Source organism: Rattus rattus, chromosome 4 (assembly GCF_011064425.1).
Source record: "Rattus rattus isolate New Zealand chromosome 4, Rrattus_CSIRO_v1, whole genome shotgun sequence".
Classification (NCBI taxonomy): Eukaryota; Metazoa; Chordata; class Mammalia; order Rodentia; family Muridae; genus Rattus; species Rattus rattus.
In genome coordinates, this window is record NC_046157.1 from 145590382 (window position 1) to 145608881 (window position 18500).

Genomic DNA, 18500 nt, shown 5'->3' on the forward strand with positions numbered 1-18500 from the left:
CAGGAATACGAGATGGAAGGCTCTCTGCACAACCTTGCCCTCTTAGAAACCCTCAGTGTTCTAGGATCTGACTACATGCTACTCCAGGACATACAGACACATCCCTAACTTTTATCATAGGAGTTGCTGCCCCTAACCCTTGTCACCAGTGACAGATATAATTATCTTAAAACTGTCATGTGTGTGAAAATTAGGCAAATGGGCACTCGTGCTGGCTTCCAGGGTCAGCATTCTTTGACATGTGTGGAGGAAGATACAAAGGAAGATCCGAGAGCCTGTGTGCTTTTAATCATTAGTGTGCCGTGGCTCGTTCCTTCAATACCGGCATTAAGGAGGCAGAAGCAAGGAAATTTCTGTTTGTTCAAGGCCAGCCTAGTCTACACACTGAGTTACAGGCGAGCCAGGAGTTCTCAGTGAGATCTTTACTCAAAACAACAAGTCTTAAAAACAAAGCCTCTTACTCTGTACTTGAATCAAAAGGGCCAGAACAAACTCATGCTATATTTTATTCTTAAAAAATGCATATTCTCTTAGTCAGTGAAGTGGCCTATCAAGTAAAGCACTCACCATGCAAGACTGATAACCCTGAATTTGATTCCTGAAACCCATGAACAGGCGGAAGGAGAGAACCAACTCCAACTCCAACCTGTCTTCTGACCTCCACATACATGTCATGCGTATGACCACTTCTCTCTCTCTCTCTCTCTCTCTCTCTCTCTCTCTCTCTCTCTCTCTCTCTCTCTCTCTCTCTCTCTCTCATGCATATACTTTCAAAGATTAAAATACATATTTTCTAATCTTTTCAGAAAGGTCTAGAAACAAACATGCAAGCTAAGTGCAATGATCAGGCCCAAGCCTATGTTTCTTATAAACCAGATACAGGAGAGTCAGTCACAGTACCACACACCTGTAATCCTGTGTTTTGGGAGGTGAGGTTTGAGACTAGTTTAGGCTATATAGTGAGACTTTAATCTCAAAAAGTAAGAGGCAGAGACATCGAGAAAGAGATACATACAGAGATGGGGCAGAGGAAGACAGTGTCCAGATGGTAGCTTAGTTGTAGAGTATTTGCTTCAAATGCACAAGGTCCTAGATTCATTCTAGCCTCATCAGGAAAACACACACACACACAAACACACACACACACACACAGAAGGAGAAAGAGAGAGGGAGAGAGAAGTAACAATTGAGGGGTTCACACTGGCCAATGATGATCAGAACTGAGCAAAAAATGGGGGGATAGCTACAATTAATTAAAATACATCAAATATATTTATTTCAAATTCATTCCTTAAACTTGGCCAGTCCACCTTCCGCAATACCCCTTTTACATGCAACTAATGTTTTTTAAAACTGATTCGTAAGGGAGACTTAAGCACTAGTCAGTCCTTGTACTGTGGGAGCCAGTGGATAAGACCAGCAGATGAAGAGGGCATGGCTGAACGTCGATGTTCTTTTGCAACTTTAATAAGTAACTTGACCTTGGCCATGATCATCAGCTGCTGCCAACTTTGAAAACAGACATGTATCTCCTAGTAGAAGTGTACAAGACCACCTAAGCTATGTTCTTGTAAAAAAATGTAAGCTGGCATTGAATCGCAGCTCAGTATCTAAGCAACAGTTTATAAGAAACAGAACAAAGAGACATGTTAAGTAATTGGTCAGTGGAGAAATCCTCTGAGAAGAATTACACAAGTCGCTTCAACAAGAAAAAATAAAATGTAAGTGAAAGAGGGAAGTTGTATATTGATCAAGACTAAAGACATATCAACCAACTATAATTTATAGCCTAAAAGAGGCCTTGATGTTTTAAAATTGCTTTTATAAAAACTAAGAAAATTGAGAAATTTTACAAATGGGCCAAATATTTGATTATGTGGAAGATTTATGATAATGTTGGTACTGTATAAATTAAACAAACTGAACTTTTTGTTGATGACTATAGCATGTAGTTTTTGCTCCCTCCTTTAGGCTCCAGGCAGACCATGCTACCAACCCCACCCAGAGAATATGGATTGGAGGATGAAAAATAGACGTATACATTGCTCAATTTCAACCTGCCTTCTTGGCTCAAATGCCGAGTGCTTCTAATCTACCATGGCTAGCGTGCCCTTCCCAATACGCTTAGCTCAGCACCCTAAACCTGCCCTCAACCTTAATTGTTCAGTTACCTTTAGTCCCAGCTCAACACCCCAACCTCCTGCTTAGAGAAGCAGCCTATGGCCACTCCACCCAAGATCGTACATTGCTGGTTACCCTTTCTCCCTCCAAAGCATGGTGAAAACACCTTTTCTTTTCCTGGATCTCCTTTCTGCCCCACCCCCACTCCAGGAACCGGAAGTTCCACCTCTTTCCTTCCACCCAGCAATTAGTCCCTAGCATCTTTATGGATAGAACAATAACCAATTGGGAAATAGGACCTTAGCATCAGAACTACCCCTACACCTCACCGTTTCTGTCTAATAAAAGGGAAGAAAGCTCTTCTCCCAGACATAAATTGAACGAAACCATAACAATCATGTAAGTTACAGTGTGATATGCAATTAACATCCAGTCCATATTTGTCAGATAAATTAGTCTACTAACATCATAACTTAAAGAATTATGATTCTATCCCTGCATTATGTTTAGATTTTAGCCTGTAATACCCTCTGAAAAGTATCCTCTCAAATTTATATGTTCTCTCTCAAAGCTAAACAACTTGAGTTGACTATGACACTATAACTAGTCTTCAACCCTGTCAGAATCTGAGAATGACTTAAACATTACCTGAAAATACTGGAAGCATAAAACGTAGCTTCCAAAACTTAACCAATTTGTAGAGACAGCTGACTATCTGAACAGTCCTTCATTCCTCAAAATGCTGGAGTATCAGTCTTCAGCCTTCTGGCCCAGGATCATCTGACAGACCTTTGAAAAGCAGAATTATGAAGGACTGCTTACTCTGTCTTGGAAGAGCTAACAGTGGGCTATTCTACATAGTGTGTCCTTTTCCCAGAAAGTATTTTTGTCTGTAGATGAATTAAGGCAATTCTTGCCCAGTGGCTACCTTGCCCCAACTGAAGCAACTCCATTGATGCTCAATTTCTCCTTAGAACCAAGAGAGGGTGCTGCCAGGAGCAGACACGTCTCTAGTCAATGATCTTTAATGAGGAAATGGCCTTACATGCCGTATTCTGTGGACTTCTGACACTTTTGAAGTCTATCTGTAAAAGTATATCTGAACTGTTACATCTTAACTATTCTTAGTCACTCATTTCTACCTGAGTAAATTAAAAACACTTTCTTATCATTAAGTCAGAATCTAATGTGACCATGAGTTACTTCATCATCCTCAACAGTCTGTAGTGGCAGTTATCAGAAGGACTGGGTCTAACCTTGTGTTCTCAGATGAGTTGCATAGACACAATGCCTATCAAAGAGTAACAACATTAATTTCAATTTTTGTATCAATATAAGAAATTCACACCAATGAAAACCTTAAATCTGTATCAATATGACTATTGAGTCGGGATAAGAATTCAAAGTCCCTTCAAAATTCTATCTTCTGTCATTTTTATATGTTTATATTTTCATACCAAAAAAAATCTAAAAATAAAGTATCTAAAAATAAGATCAAAGGGACTCTGCCATGTTCCCTGTCACTCTGATCTCCACTCCTCCTCACCTCATCTTCCTCTCCAGATGGGTAAAACCCCTCTTGGGTGAAGTTTAATCCAAATTATAACTCTCAAGTTTAAGTATGCTTACGGTTATCAGAGTTATCAAACTGGAGATGCATATTTAACCGTCGGCTGTTCTCCTCCACTCTTCACCCAGTTAACTTCCCCAGGCAACTGAACACACGGAAGTGAATTGCCCAGCAGTGCCTGGTCTTCCAATCGCCATGTTCAGTAGTGGACAGACCGGCAAAGAAATAGTGGTGGTGGACGTTATGTTAGAGGGAGTTTAGATAAAACAGAACACCGCATCTGTGAGAATGAAGATATCATACCGGGTGAAGTTTAATGCAGATCACCACAGCTATGCACACATTGAGTCAAATCTTCCATTCTTGAGTATGTACAAAGTGTGTGGAAGTGAGCAAGAAATACGTGGCTTTGCAATGTTGATTTTGATTAATATTTAATAGCAGCATTCTTTGATACTAACAAGAGTGCTAAAAACTGGGGAAGCTTCTAATAAATTAGAACTAAAGTCTAAATGATTGATAAGTGGTTTTAGGAATTTTTTTTCCCAGAATATCACTTGGAATCTAAATGGGAATAATCAATCTTTTCTAGCAGGTCTCATGAAGTAGCATGGATCTGGGAACACACATCAGGGTTGGCCATTCCAAACACTCCCTCTGGTCTCTAGGGAAACCCTTACTTGCCAATTGTGGATGTAGATGACTGTGCCTCCCCTGGTCCCTCTGACAAGAGATGGCAACCACAGTTCTTTCAGTACTTACAGTATCAAAATGGAAATTTCCATCCGAGGAATGGCTTCTCAATGTTTTGACTTTTTACAATTTACTAGATTCTCTTCGTAAGGGGGCACAGGTACTGTGACGTCACAGCTAGCTACAACGGACACTCAAGCAACAAAGTAGTAATAACTTGTGCAGTTGTCCAAACCCACACTAATTCCCTCCAGGTGATCCCCAAACTTCCCCTCTGCTCCCCACTGCAATAAATAAATAAATTAACAAACATTACTTTTCCAGTGCCTCATTGCTATTCTTCTAAAGCTGCCATTTATTCACAATAAAAAACAAATGTGCATATTCTAAAGTTTAAACTGATGTTCAAGGCTCTCTAAAGACCTATCATTTTTTTGTCTTGAATGTTGTAAGAAAATATTAAAAGCTTTAAAATAACCTTTATGAAGGGTTTCATGGTTGCCCAAAAGGCATACCAATCAGCAGCTCTACACCATTCAACATGCAGATCTCTAGGTCACCAAGCAACACTTGGGCTAAAGTCACAGACAAACCCAAGCACAACTTGTAAAACCACTCAAAAAATATTCTGGCTTGAAAAATGCACTTCTCACCATACAGTGGGATGGCCCACTGAACACATCCATGTCTGAAGGAGTGATTGAGTTGGGGAGGGGGATTCCCACCAACTCCGAGAAGAACCTAGAATTCCAACCACTGGCGACCACTTTGGCTGAGGCCACAGTTTGTCAAAGTTATTCATCCAAGAATCCCACGGTATCTAGAGGCCCATCTCGGAGGAGTTCACCAAAAGCAACATTTGTTTTTTCTCTTGTTTCTTCTCCCATAAGATCCAAGTGGGATTTTTCTTTCTACTGAATCATAAATCACCACTTTTACGACATGAAAACAGTATTTAAATCAATTTGAAACTCCAGGAACATGTGCAGTGCTCACTCTATGAATCTTTCCTTAAACAGGCAGTAGGAAAACTTGGAACTAAGGTTCTGAAATACACGAGGCAGGTTAACACGGAAAGGGTTCTTGCTAGGAGGCCTGTGTTCAGGTTGATTTTTATCAGCTACTAACAGTTTGTCATGAGGAGTTGATCGGAAATGGCCTGAATGTCACGGAACTGGAACAGACTTTAAGTCCAGCAGAAATACAAGAAGCTAGGGAAGGCAGAAGGTCCCTGACCTAGTAGTAGTCTAAGTGCCTGGACAGAGAACGTCATAGCATTGAGGGGTGGTAAGCCCGGAGTCTGGAGGAATACTTTAAAAAGGGATTTCTGCCAGAGGACTGGAGAGCCCAGAGATAAACTTTTCCAATGTGTTATGTTTATCAAAGCCACCCTACCCCTTATCGCCAGCAATGAAAACATAAACAATGACTTGAACATAATCACTATTGAATGGACAGAGGCTACCCTAGGCTCCTCGGAACAGGTCTCGTGAAAGTGGAACAAGAGATAAACACTCCTTCCCACCCCTTCCCCTCCTCCACCTTCCCACCAAACCCTGACGTGCACACATTTCCTAGGCAGTAAACTATGCCGGCTGTCAGGTAATTAAAACTAAACACGGCTAAAGAAAACAAGCCAGCATGCACGATACCTGGATCCATCCCCAGCTCCAGAGAGGAGACAAGTGACGATCGGCCTCACCACCATCGTTATCGCTTTTATCAATTATAAAACAGAACCAATAAAGGCAGAGGGGACTATGTCTCACAATTAGTTGTTACCCTCTAAGCAAAGACAAACCTGGATTCCAGAGAAAAATACAATAGCCAATTACAGATTGACTAGCCCAACGAGAGGCCTAAAAGGCAATGACTGGAATAGAAGCTCCAGAACGGTCCTCAGATACCTGTAATAGTCACATGGCCATGGGCTAAATAAACAAGAAAATAAGATGGCACCTGAATCCTCAGGTTTACATAGCACCCTGGACAGCACGGCTGCTTCAGTCCCTAGATACAGACAAGAAGATAATACGCTTTCTCCTTCCGTTTTCTATCTCCCCTGAGCAAACTCCACATTTAAGGAATTTGTTTCCTTAGAAGACAACACAGTCTCTGATATTAGGAGCAAAATGCTTTGCGTTTCCTCTCTCAAAGTTGAATCCTAATGGGCTTGAAAGCTTCCTAGAAACCTCTTAGTTCCTTCCCAAAGGCTAGCGCTCTGTAGAAGAGAAGATTCTCAAATCAGTCACACACCAGGCACCTCAGAAAACATCACAACGCAAAAGTCACAGAGCAACACACACACACACACACACACACACACACGTCTAACACTGGATTCATGACTTCATCTGCTGTTCTCTATGCTCAACACCAGGACACAGGAAGACCCTCCCCAGCATCTCAGTCAATTACTCTGGAAAGAAAGCCTGCAGCCTGGGCAAGGTCTCCCCACCCCATCCGCCTCCTCCTCTTTCCCTGCAGTCTGCTGTAGGAGTTGCTCTCTGGCTAGATGGCCTTCTCACATAAATCCTGGTTTGACTAAATCCCCCACACACCATCTTTTTTGCCTCCTGTATATACATACACCTATGTCAACAAGACATTCCCTTTCATCTTTTATTCTTGTCCAGTTTTGGGAGGAAAAAAAAAACTGGGTCTATGGTACATTCTGTGATTTCAGGGCCGAGACAAATGACGTCATTGCCCTGGCTAGGAAAGCTAAGGGCCTAGGGCATTTGAGAGAATGCTTCCCCAGGATGTTCCCGATGCCCCACTCCTGGGAACAGCCCACATTCACACACTGGTCAATGAGGAGACACGTACCTTATGTTGAGATGAGACAATTCTGAAGGGCTGGGCCTGCCTCTGGGCTCTGGATAGCATCAGTTGAACCCTTCTTTTCCCTAGAGGAGTTGACCCAGAATTGGGTCTCCAGTAAACTACTTTATTCCAGAGTCCAAGTTCCAGGAAACTGACCCCATTTATCTCCTCTTTTTCTCTACATTCCTTCTCTGTGGTTAAAATTGAGTCCTGTGGTGGCTGACTGGTACTAGCTGATCATTACAGTCATTATAAAGTTAAACTTTCTTTACTTCTAAATGCCCCAAGAATTTCCCCCTCAATAATCTACATGTCTCCTAACTTCCATTCCAACTTTTTCCCCTTTATTTTATATGGACAGGTATTTTTTCTAATTGTATGTTTGTGCATAACATACCAAGAACAGAGCATCAGATTCCCTGGGACTGGAATTGCAGAGGATTCTGAGCCACTGCCTCTAACCATTGAGTGTTCTCCTCTCTCTTCTGTCTCTGTCTCTGTCTCTGTCTCTCTGTCTCTCTGTCTCTGTCTCTCTCTCTCTCTGCCTCTCTCTCTGTCTCTCTTTCTCTCTCTCTCTTTCCCCCACTCTCCCCCCCCCCTCCCTCTCTCTCTCTCTGCCTCTCTCTCTCTTCAGGCCTTTTTATTCTTTCTTATAACAAAGGTTTGCTGTTTTCCAGACTGGTCTCAAACTCCTGAACTCAAATATTATCTACCCACCTCAGCCTTCTGAATAGTTGTGCACTACTGAGTTGAGCATCTCCTGTGTATCTAATTAAAAGGATCATTGTAAAAGCCATGTTTCATAATTAACTTACTTGTTTGGTTTTCAGCTGTGAAGGCTATCCTTGCTTCCAAATCAGAAGTCGGCTATTCTGCTGCTTTCTTTTGCAGACGTACATTAGAACATCTAAACTGGAACTCAAATAGATTTCTATGAGCATTTTCTTTCTTTTACTGCTCCTACTACAGGGAAAAATTGTTTTCAAGTTCAAAACAATTGTCTCTGAAACAAACCATTGGAACTCAACCTGTCTGTACGTAAAGACTCTTGATCATTTCAAATAATTGGCCTTAGGAAGGGAGAGAGGCTTCACACCACGCCAGGGACTGCAAAGAAGACCAGTTTTGTCCTGCAAGAGATAGCTAGCCAGCAGCTTCGCTGTGTAATGGCAGAGGGTCCCAGCTGGAGCCCAGTTTCCCTGATGCCAGATCACTGCCTAGACCACACCCACACTAACTCTCCAGCCATTCCCAGGACAGACAAGATAAAGAGGCCACAAGTACAAGGGGCAGCTGGCAATGGATCGCCCTTGCTTCTCAGGGCATCTGAGGACACTGAATATTTCATCCAAAAGCTCATTCCCACCCCTTTTTTGGAGGTGAATTTAGAGCTGAACATTTCATTAGCTCTTTGAGGGATTTCAAAATTTTCATTAACAGTAGTTTCTCAGGAGCCAGAGTTATAAATAAACAAGCCCAGAGAATGACTAAAAGTGACAACTGCAGATCACAGATATACCCGTTCATACAACTGAACAGATACTAGCATATATAAATACTAAAGAAAGGCGAATTTTCAGTTCTAAACACATGAAGAAACTACATTAAGAGGTCACCAAAAACTGCTTTCTTCAAACATTTTCAGAAGTATTAACTGACAGGAGTGGTGGCACACCCTGTTAATTCTGGCACCTGAGAAGCAGAAGCAGGAGGGTCTCTGTGAGTTCAAACCCAACCTGGTCTACATAGTCAAGTTCCTGGCCAGTCAGAACTATATAGTGAGAGCCTGTCTCAAAACAACAAAAAGTATTAAGCACAAGCAGTCAATGGTGGATCATAACTTTAATTCCAGCAATCAGGAGGCAGAGACAGAAGGATCTTTTCAAGTTCCAGGGCAGCCAGGGTTACGTAGATAGATTCTTATCTCAATATTAGATAGATAGTGTACTGGCTAGTTTTGTGTGTCAACTTGACACAGCTGGAGTTATCACAGAGAAAGGAGCCTCAGTTGTGGAAATGCCTTCATTAGACCCAGCTGTAAGGCATTTTCTCAACTAGTGATCAAGGGGGAGAACCCAGCCCATTTGGGTGATGCTGTCCCCAGGCTGGTGGTCTTGGGTTATATAAGAAAGCAAGCTGAGCAAGCCAGGGGAAGCAAGCCAGTAAGTAATATGCCTCCATGGCCTCTGTATTAGCTCCTGCTTGAGTTCTAGTCCTGACTTCCTTTGGTGATGAACCAGCAATGTGGAAGTGTAAGCTGAATAAACCCTTTCCTCCATAACTTGCTTCTTGGTCATGATGTTTGTGCGGGAATAGAAACCCTGACTAAGACAGGCAGGCAAGCAGGCAGGCAGGGACAGACAGACAGATGATAATGATAGATAGATAGATAGATAGATAGATAGATAGATAGATAGATAGATAGATAGATAGATAGAACTATCAACTGCAGATCTAAAATAATCAGAAAATCATAAATCATTTAGTCAAGTAGCCTCAAAAAAAGCTGGAAAGTGGAAACCTCAGGCAGGAGACAGACATCCCAGATGTGAAACTGACCCTCTCCTGCACGAAGGGAAGGCACACTTCCGAGCCTGCTGATGAGATCTGGTAGCTTCTGGCAGCTAGAATTGTGTGGGAACAAGGAGCTGACCTGAAAAAGTCTCCTTTATCAACTGCATAAAATTATGGATAAAAATAACTGGATAAAATTATGTTTCAAACAAGAAAAGCAGGAAGGAACGGTATTTCTGAGCAAAATGGCCACAAGACTACATGCATTCAGAAAGGCAGTCAGCCCCAGGACAGTGAGGATAACACTCCACGGCCACTGAGGCAAGTGGAGGCCTCTTGCCAATTTGTTTCCATGGCAGAAGATGGGGCTTTACAAACTAACTTACTTTCTTTCTTTCTTTCTTTCTTCCTTTCTCTTTCTTTCTCTCTTTCTTTCTTCCTTTCTCTCTTTCTTCCTTTCTTCATTTTTTTCTCTCTCATTATCTTTGTGATTCAGGGGAAATTAAATTAAACAGCTTCTCTGTCAGGGGCAGCTCCTTAGTAGAGCATTTGCTTTGCATGTGTGGGGCCCTAGGCTCATTTCCTAGCAAAAAAAAAAAAAAAAAATTAATGAGTGAATAAATAAATAACTGCTCTCTGACCCTGGAGAGTGAGAGTTTGTTTGCTAGGGTTGAGTTTGGAGAGGTATAAATTGTTTTAATGTCTAAAATGTTTTGGCCTACCTACTACTGGTTTCTAGTCCCTTCGGGAAATATTGATGGCTGAGGTCTTAGGTCACTGTGTCCGAGGAACAAAGATACTAATAGAGTCATTAAAATACAAAATGATTCAAGTCGGTTTGAGTAAAGTTAACTGAACTTGGGTTACAATCCAAGAAAAATAACCAGTTATCTCAAGGATGCCTTACAGAAATCATTGGTTTTCCGTTGCTTTAATTTGTCATGATGAGTTTTTAAGTCTTTCTATATGCACTGAATCATATGGATGTGCTGCCCTCTTAAGTCATACTTATCTTTCTTTGTGTCATTTCATTTCTTTATGTATAACTTTTTAAAAAAGAAGAAATTCTCCTTTGAGAGACATCTACAAAAATGTTTCTAAAGACGTCCTCTTAAATATTAAATATTCAGTGATTCTATTTATATTAAATATCCAGTCATATAGAATGGCACAATTAACTCTGACATAGGTATTCTAACACCCAGAATTAACCTGTAAGCCCCACCAGTCCAAAGACTAGGTAGCTTCCTGGAATGTTCTTGGAAAAACAACAAAGCCTCATGGGAAAATACGGTGGCCTGTAGGTTTGTCTTTATAAGCCCCTGATGCATGTGGCTCAGTCAAAAGCCCATCTCTTGGTCAGTATTTAATATTTAATAAATCTTGCTTTAAATTTGGCCCATAATGGTGAAATTGTTTTTTTCTTCCAGCCAATCTCAGAATTAACAGTACGAATTTTCACAAGAAAAAAATATATTACTACAGAAAATTGTGCAGATTCACACAAAGACATTTTGATTTCACAAATAATAGGTGTGTAGAATACTGAGGTTTTTTTTCTACATTGAGAAACTGAACAACAAATGGAGAAAACAAGAGTTTCAGCCAATATCAATACTCAAAGAGTTGTCTATAAACTGATTGAAACTACCAATTATCTGTTCCTGCCCACAATAACCTAGGGGAAATGGCAGAATATGACACAGTACAACCCAGCTTCATCAGGTACCTGGTGTAGATGCACAGACATTTTTCATAGGAAGCTTCAAGAATTAAGGTGTTGACAATGTTTCTCACACCAGCTTCTTGTCACAGATAAGGAACACGCTTGTCACACACTGGCTACTCTGAAGAGCTACAATTTAGGGAAATGAGAAGTCACATTGCTAAACAAGCTGCCAATTCAGGGATGCCCATTCAGCTCTATCTTCCTTAAAGAGAGGGGGGGGGAAAGAGGGGAGGGAGAGGGGAAGGGAGAGAGGGAGGGAGAGGGGGAGGTAAGGGAGGAGAGAGGGGGAGGGAGGAGTGTTTGTCTCCCTTTTGTTTAGGTATCACAGCAACCCTGCCTCATGTTCCCAGTAATCCATTCTATGCTAAGAATATATATATATATTCTTCTGTCTTTTAGAATGTCATTTTCCCCACTTGTGCATCCAAACATATACCCAAGGATAAATGGAAAACCATAAACTTTCTCCCATACCTCTTTCTCTTTTTGGTCTATTCCTGCAACTATAACAAAACTCACATATAAAGGTGAAGCAGAAGAAAGATGGATCCAGTTCTTCTAGGACCAGGCATCAGGAGAGAGAAAAAGAAAATGACTTTTTCGTGAGTTTTGAAATGCCTGTGCTTGCATCAAGTACACAGCACTAATGGAAAACTCAGTGAATTCCCCAAATAAGACAACAGGAAAGTAAGAGGAAGATGTGTTAGAGGGTGTACGGTGATCGGTGTGAGGAAGGAGCTGGAACACATTGCATATATGTTATACTAAATTGTCAAGGCATAAATACAAGTTATACAGAGAAGGGAAGCAAAGAGAGACAGAAGTAGGTTTAGGGGAAAAATACCAAATGAAAGCAAATGAGGTTCAGTTACAAAGTTTCCTTATAGTTCCGTTGGTCACGCGTTGCCTGGTGCAAGGGCAAAGGTGAGCTGAGTGCTGGCACCTACACAGTGGCAACCAGTAACGTGTTTGAACCGCACTCGGTGACTGAATTTCAGCAAACCATCTGCCACCTCAAACTAATGTTGTTAATTTGAGTTTCTCTGCCTTTAGCTTTATTCTTACTGAGTCTGCAAATTTGTTCCAGTTTCACAGAAGAGCTGTAAGCATCTGGGCTTAGCTCTGGTTTTCTGTTTGTGCTTAATTAATTTAAATTAATCTAGACTGTTAACAGTACAACAAAGGAAAACTGTCCCTCTCGTTCATAAAAGCTTTGGAAGTAACTTGATACATTAGCAGTGGCCACTTGGCTCTGACTGATGCAACTACTCATGATTATAAATGTTAGTCTCACAGTTTTAAAAATAAATAATCCTTCTTTGTTATCTAGAGCTTTGAGGGGATGCTTCTGGCCGTCTACAAACAGCCACTACAATTTCCTTCAAGTTTATCAGTGAAAGAAAATGGTCAGCTTAGAGCTAACAAACATCTGAAAACAATATGGCGGACAGGAAAACCCAGTGCCCTGGAGAACAGGGGAGAGCCTGTGTTTCTGTGATAACAGGACTGTGCAAGCTATCTGAATTGCAGACCTACAAAGTGATACTAACACCTACTACCTGTCTGCTGCCCCACCCCAAACAAGGCAGGAAAAGGATGCTTGACCTCACATGGTTCCTAAATGCTTGTCCCCAGAGGCAGACTGTGTGTAAAGATGTGTGCACCAAATAAGGAAGATGGCATGGTATTTACACAAACAGGCTGGAGTATAGTTAGCTGCCCACTTCTCTTCCACAAGAGGAATTGTTCCTTGTTCTAAGATGGAGGACCTTGCCATATATATATCAACCCTGAGATATATCAGCTCTAAACATGCTCGAAGTTAACTTTCCAGGGGAAAGTCAAATATATCCATGACTTGTGGCTTCCAAAACCACAAAGGAATGTGAAATAATATTCCATGTTGACATTTTTAATACAATGACATACCCTCATACTTTTTTAATCCTAAAAGATCACTTTATTTTCTTTATTCACTATAAAAGTACTTTGAAAATTAAAATTAAAAGAGAATGTATTAATGTATCTCATTTTTTCTCCTAAAAATTAGGAACACCTGGGTTTGAAAGATGGCCCAGTGGGTAGAGACTTTGCTAAGCAATCTTGGAGATTTGAGTTCTGTCTCCAAAACTCATGTGAAGCTGGAAGGAGAGACCAAAAGTGCTGTCCTCTGACCTCCACACGTGTGCCCACATACATAGGACAAAAATTAAAATTATTTAAAGTTCACCTTTCATTTAAAGAAACAAAAAACGAAATTGGGTACACCAGTTAAAATGATGCTTTTGAACTTAATTTGGCTTCTCTTCCTGACTGCTACTTAGAAACATCCTTTGCTGAGAGACTTTCTAGATAACTGTGCGTGTGTGTGTGAGTGTGTGTGTGTGTGAATACACATGCTAAGACAGAACAATACCCACTGTTTTCTTTTTTAAATAAATGCACGATGTTAGGAAAAAATTAGAAGACTAAAGGAAACAGGAATTAGAACACTTAGCCAGAATAATAGGGAATTCTTAACAAAAATCAGCTGTGTTATGTCATTAAAATTTAATATATGAAGCTTTCTCATGAACAGGACTCTGAAAGCCCTAGAAAAACAGGGCTGTTATTAGGTGGGTAATCATCGCTAGCCTTATTTACCTAGGAATTTTTCTTTGAATGATGACTAGGTCTAACTATGAGTTAGCTTCCTAAGAAAAATATAGATGTTAATAGATTGAAGTCGAGGCAACTACGTGTGCTTCCTTGTTTGGATAATACTCAATGACTGGTTTTTAGCCATCAGGGAAATAGCTTAATCTTATTCTAAACAGAGCCCTACTGAGAAAATAATACAAGACACTCTTTAGTTTGCCTGAGGATTTGAGAGCTGTGGAAGTTCATATTGGTTTCATGAATGAATCACACTCTTCCTCTCCACAGATAAGTTAAATTAGCTCCTCCCTAAATCAAACATGGTCTGGGACAACCCGGGGTCTCCATGAAGCACATTTCTGACATGTTCTTTATGAATATATGTTCTCAATTCAGTATGCTATTCATCTAGGCTTAGCAAATAAGCCCCTTACCTTTTGCCTCTCTGCTGAGATGTTTTCCTTCTCCCTTGTAATTTGTGGCGGCTTAGCAACTGATTAATGAGCCCTTGCTGGAAAAACCATTGATTTGACCATAAGTAATGCCTAGAGAACTGTTCTGGTAAAAAAAAAAAAAAATGCTCAGCAGAGAGGACCAGCACCATCACAAAAGCCCCTCATAGATTTAAAACGAGAAATCTCTGCTTCGATGCACAGCCCACCCAACTGGGATTTGTTTAAGTCCTAACCCGAAGCCTGAAGTGATACCACATTACCACCTTAAACTACCTCGAGAGAAGGAAGGGTCTTTGTGGTGTTTTGAATAAAAACGGCCCCATAGGTCACTGGAAGTGGCACTACTGGAAGGTGTGGCTTTGTAGGAGGAGGTGTGCCGTTGTGTGTGTGTGAGGGAGGGAATTCGAGATCTCAGAAGCTGAAGTCTGTCTACTGGCTCACAATTCATTTCTGCTGCCTGCAGATCCAGATGTGGAACTTTCAGCTCCTTCTCTAAGCACCATGTCTGCCTGCACACCGCCATGTTCCTCAGCATAACGGTCTCTAGTCACACTATTTCCTCATTGTACATCCCACAAACGTGCGAGTGGAGAAACATCAGATCCTTGGCTTGTCAGTGTATTTTTTTACCTTGACATTAATTTTTGACATAATTTTATAAAGTAAGTTGGAACTGTGATGCCCTTTGTCTTTTCAGCTTACTAAAATACTGTAGCAATCTGATTTAGTTCTTAAAAGTCTGACAGAGAAATGGCTCCCTCAATCCTGTGAAATTTTAGAGGCAGGATTTCTCCCCGTGTTCATAGAAACATAGACACCGTGACCTAAGAAATGGGACCTGTTAGTATTCAGAGGGTTTTATTTTTAAGAGATTGTCACAAACAGACCTAAAAGTTTAAACTTTTCAGATTTGAATAGCATAAAGAGGTAGGATTATCAGAACTCAAAGCAATACCTGTTTACTGCTCTAATTGGCAGCATGAACCTGAGAGAGGGGGGTCCTAAAAATGAGGTAGACCAAAGTCTCATGTAATGGCCAACTTTATTCAGAGCATTGGGAAAATTATACCCTGAGGGTTGAGAAGAATCACACGTTCAATCACAGGGACAAATCTCACATGGCACCATAGAAGTATGTGAATACCAAGCTGAAGTGAACTCACGCTGTCTGCTACACCTGGGATGAACACAAAAATACATTCTAAGAACAATTCTGTGTGGTGGAGAAGCAGAGATTACAAGACTCTTGCTTTCTTGCAAAGTCTCAGTTTCTGCCTCATTTTACTCCTTGATTTAATAACATTATCAATTAAAATGCTATGGTACATACCCAGCTTGGAAATGTGTGGACTTTCCATTGGTTTCCATTTTGGAAACAAGTCAATATGTTGTGGAGACAGAGCTCCCATCAATGTCAAACGGTCAACAGTAAATTACATTGACTTCACCCAAATCCTGCTCATCCTCAGAGTACAGTTAAATCCTGGCCTCTCTGTGGAGAGTCTTGTAGGCACACCAAGTCTAAAGGGCCTCTCGGTGTCCCCCACCATCAAGGAACCTAATTTGCAATTAGTTACCGCGAGCCCCAGAGCATCATTAAAGTTGCCTTCAGATCACATCCTATCTCAAAGGCTATTTTACTTCTTTACCCCTATATCCAATTTACAAAGAAAGTCTTCCCTCACAGGGACCGCCACCCACAACTCATCATATCCCCTTTGCACACATTTTCCTTCATTTAAAACATAGTTTGACTGCAGTGTAACATAAAGTGGGAAGAGACACAAAAAGGCACCTCAATTGATCCTTTCCTTCAAGGAGTTTATTCAGTACAAAACTAAGTAAAAGAATATGTCAGGAGTTCATGGGAGTTTCTTCCTACTGTGAACAATGGGGCTCTGGCCTCTGTCTCCTGGCCACCTCCCTCGAGCCGTGGCCCACAAGCAGCAATCTGGGATCCTGCCTCAGCCCAAGAAACCCAGACCCACTGTTGCCCTGAAGCTGGAGGATAAATCGGTCTCTCCTGGCCTGCCAAAGGGAGAAAAAGAACAGCAAGAAGCTGTCCCCGCCAGCTGGGACCCAGTTATTCAGGGTCCCGAAGAGGCTTTCTACCTGTGGGCCAAATGGGGGTGAAGAGAAGAAGGAGACCAGGCAAAAGTTCTGTTGTCAAGGTCTCATTTATTGGGGTGAACGTTACAGCTTTTAAGGCTTTCAGGTAGGGGGAGTGTCCTTTGTGAAACACGAAGGATGGAGGGGCGAGGGTATAGGCAGTGATAGCCGGAGGCAAAGAGGTCAGGTGGTAGACGATGAGGTCAGGCGATGGAAACACCCGGTGTTGACTCAGGAGATAACTGGTATCTGCTCGAGCTGAGGTATCCCTTGAATGTTATCTTCCTGTGCCGTAAATTCATGGGAGAGGCTTTTGTCCAACAATCTTAAGACTTATGGCAGTCATCTTAGGGGTGAATATCTGTGGCCAAACAGCCCAGAGTCACCTAGCCATTTTGAGCCATGCAGTCAAAAAGCGGCCAGGCCCAAATCCAATATGGCTCCCTACAAGAAGCAAGTGACATATTGCTGAAGTTCAAAATGAAACAGACAGTTAATGAACACGCCAGTGAGGAAATTTTGAAAGTAGAACAAAAATATAACAAGCTCCGCCAACCATTTTTTCAGAAGAGGTCAGAATTGATGGCCAAAATCGCAAATTTTTGGGTAACATTTGTCAACCATCTGTAGGTGTCTGCACTGCTTGGGGAGGAAGACGAGGAAGCCCTGCATTATTTGACCAGAGTTGAAGTGACAGAATTTGAAGACATTACAGAATAGATTTTTATTTTGATGAAAATCCTTACTTTGAAAATAAAGTTCTCTCCAAAAAATTTCATCTGAATGAGAGTGGTGACCCGTCCTCAGAGTCCACTGAAATAGAACGGAAATCTGGAAGGGATTTGACAAAATGCTCAAGTCAAACGCAGAATAAGGCCAGCAGGAAGAGGCAGCAGGAAAGCCAGAGAGCTCTTTACCTGGTTTCCTGACCGTTCCAACGCAGGTGCTGACGACTTAGGAGAGGTCATCACAGATGATATTTGGCCAAATCCCTTGCAGTATTATTTGGTGCCCGATATGGACGATGAAGAGGGAAAGGCAGAGGGTGATGATAATGATGAAGAGGGTTGGAAGATATTGATGAAGATGAGGATGAAGGTGAAGATGAGGAGGATGAAGGTGAGGAGGAGGAGGAGGAGGAGGAGGATGAAGGTGAGGAAGGAGAGACCAATGAAGACAAGGATGACTAGCCCAGAGGACCAACGGATCCAATCTTCTTCTTTTTAATTTTCCTTTTATTTTTTTTAATTTTCTCCAGTCCCTGAAAGCGAGTTGCAGTCCTTTCCTCCCTGTCCCTCTGGGCTCAGTGGCCCTGTTTTTGAGGTCTCAACATCGTGGTTCTCAACTAATTTGGGGTAAAATGTCTTGAGCAAAATACAACAGAAAAAGAATCTCACATTTCTGTTCTAAATTCATTTTTATCCTTACTTGTCTCAAAAACTGGATTCAACACCACCATCGTGCTCTGTGGGCAAGAAGAAAAGCCCTCCAGTTCCCTTGGCTCTGCTGGAGGCTGGAGGGTGCCAGGCCCCTGTGTAGTAGTGCACAGATTTCTACCTTTTCCTTTTCTCTGTTTATTGGGCTCAGAGATTACACTGTGTCTCTGTGAATACAGACAGTTAGCATTTACCAACATGGATCTGTCTACTTCCTCTTGTTTAATAAAAAGAAGAAGAAAGGGGAGGGTATAGAAGGTGAGCAAGGGTGGGCCTGAGAGGAGTGTGGGGGGTTGTGGGCATCTGACAACGTGGTTTAATTGTGATGTTTAACATGTCCTTGCAATTTAAGGTGACACTTAAAATTCTCTCTGACTTGAGCCCTGCCACTGGATGGGAGAATCAGTAGA

General features: G+C 41.6%; 1 pseudogene; it reads left to right on the forward strand.

The window, feature by feature from the left end:
- The first annotated feature begins 17118 nt into the window (after nt 1-17118).
- Nucleotides 17119-17844, forward strand: LOC116898538 (annotated as a pseudogene).
- The last annotated feature ends 656 nt before the right edge of the window (nt 17845-18500 follow it).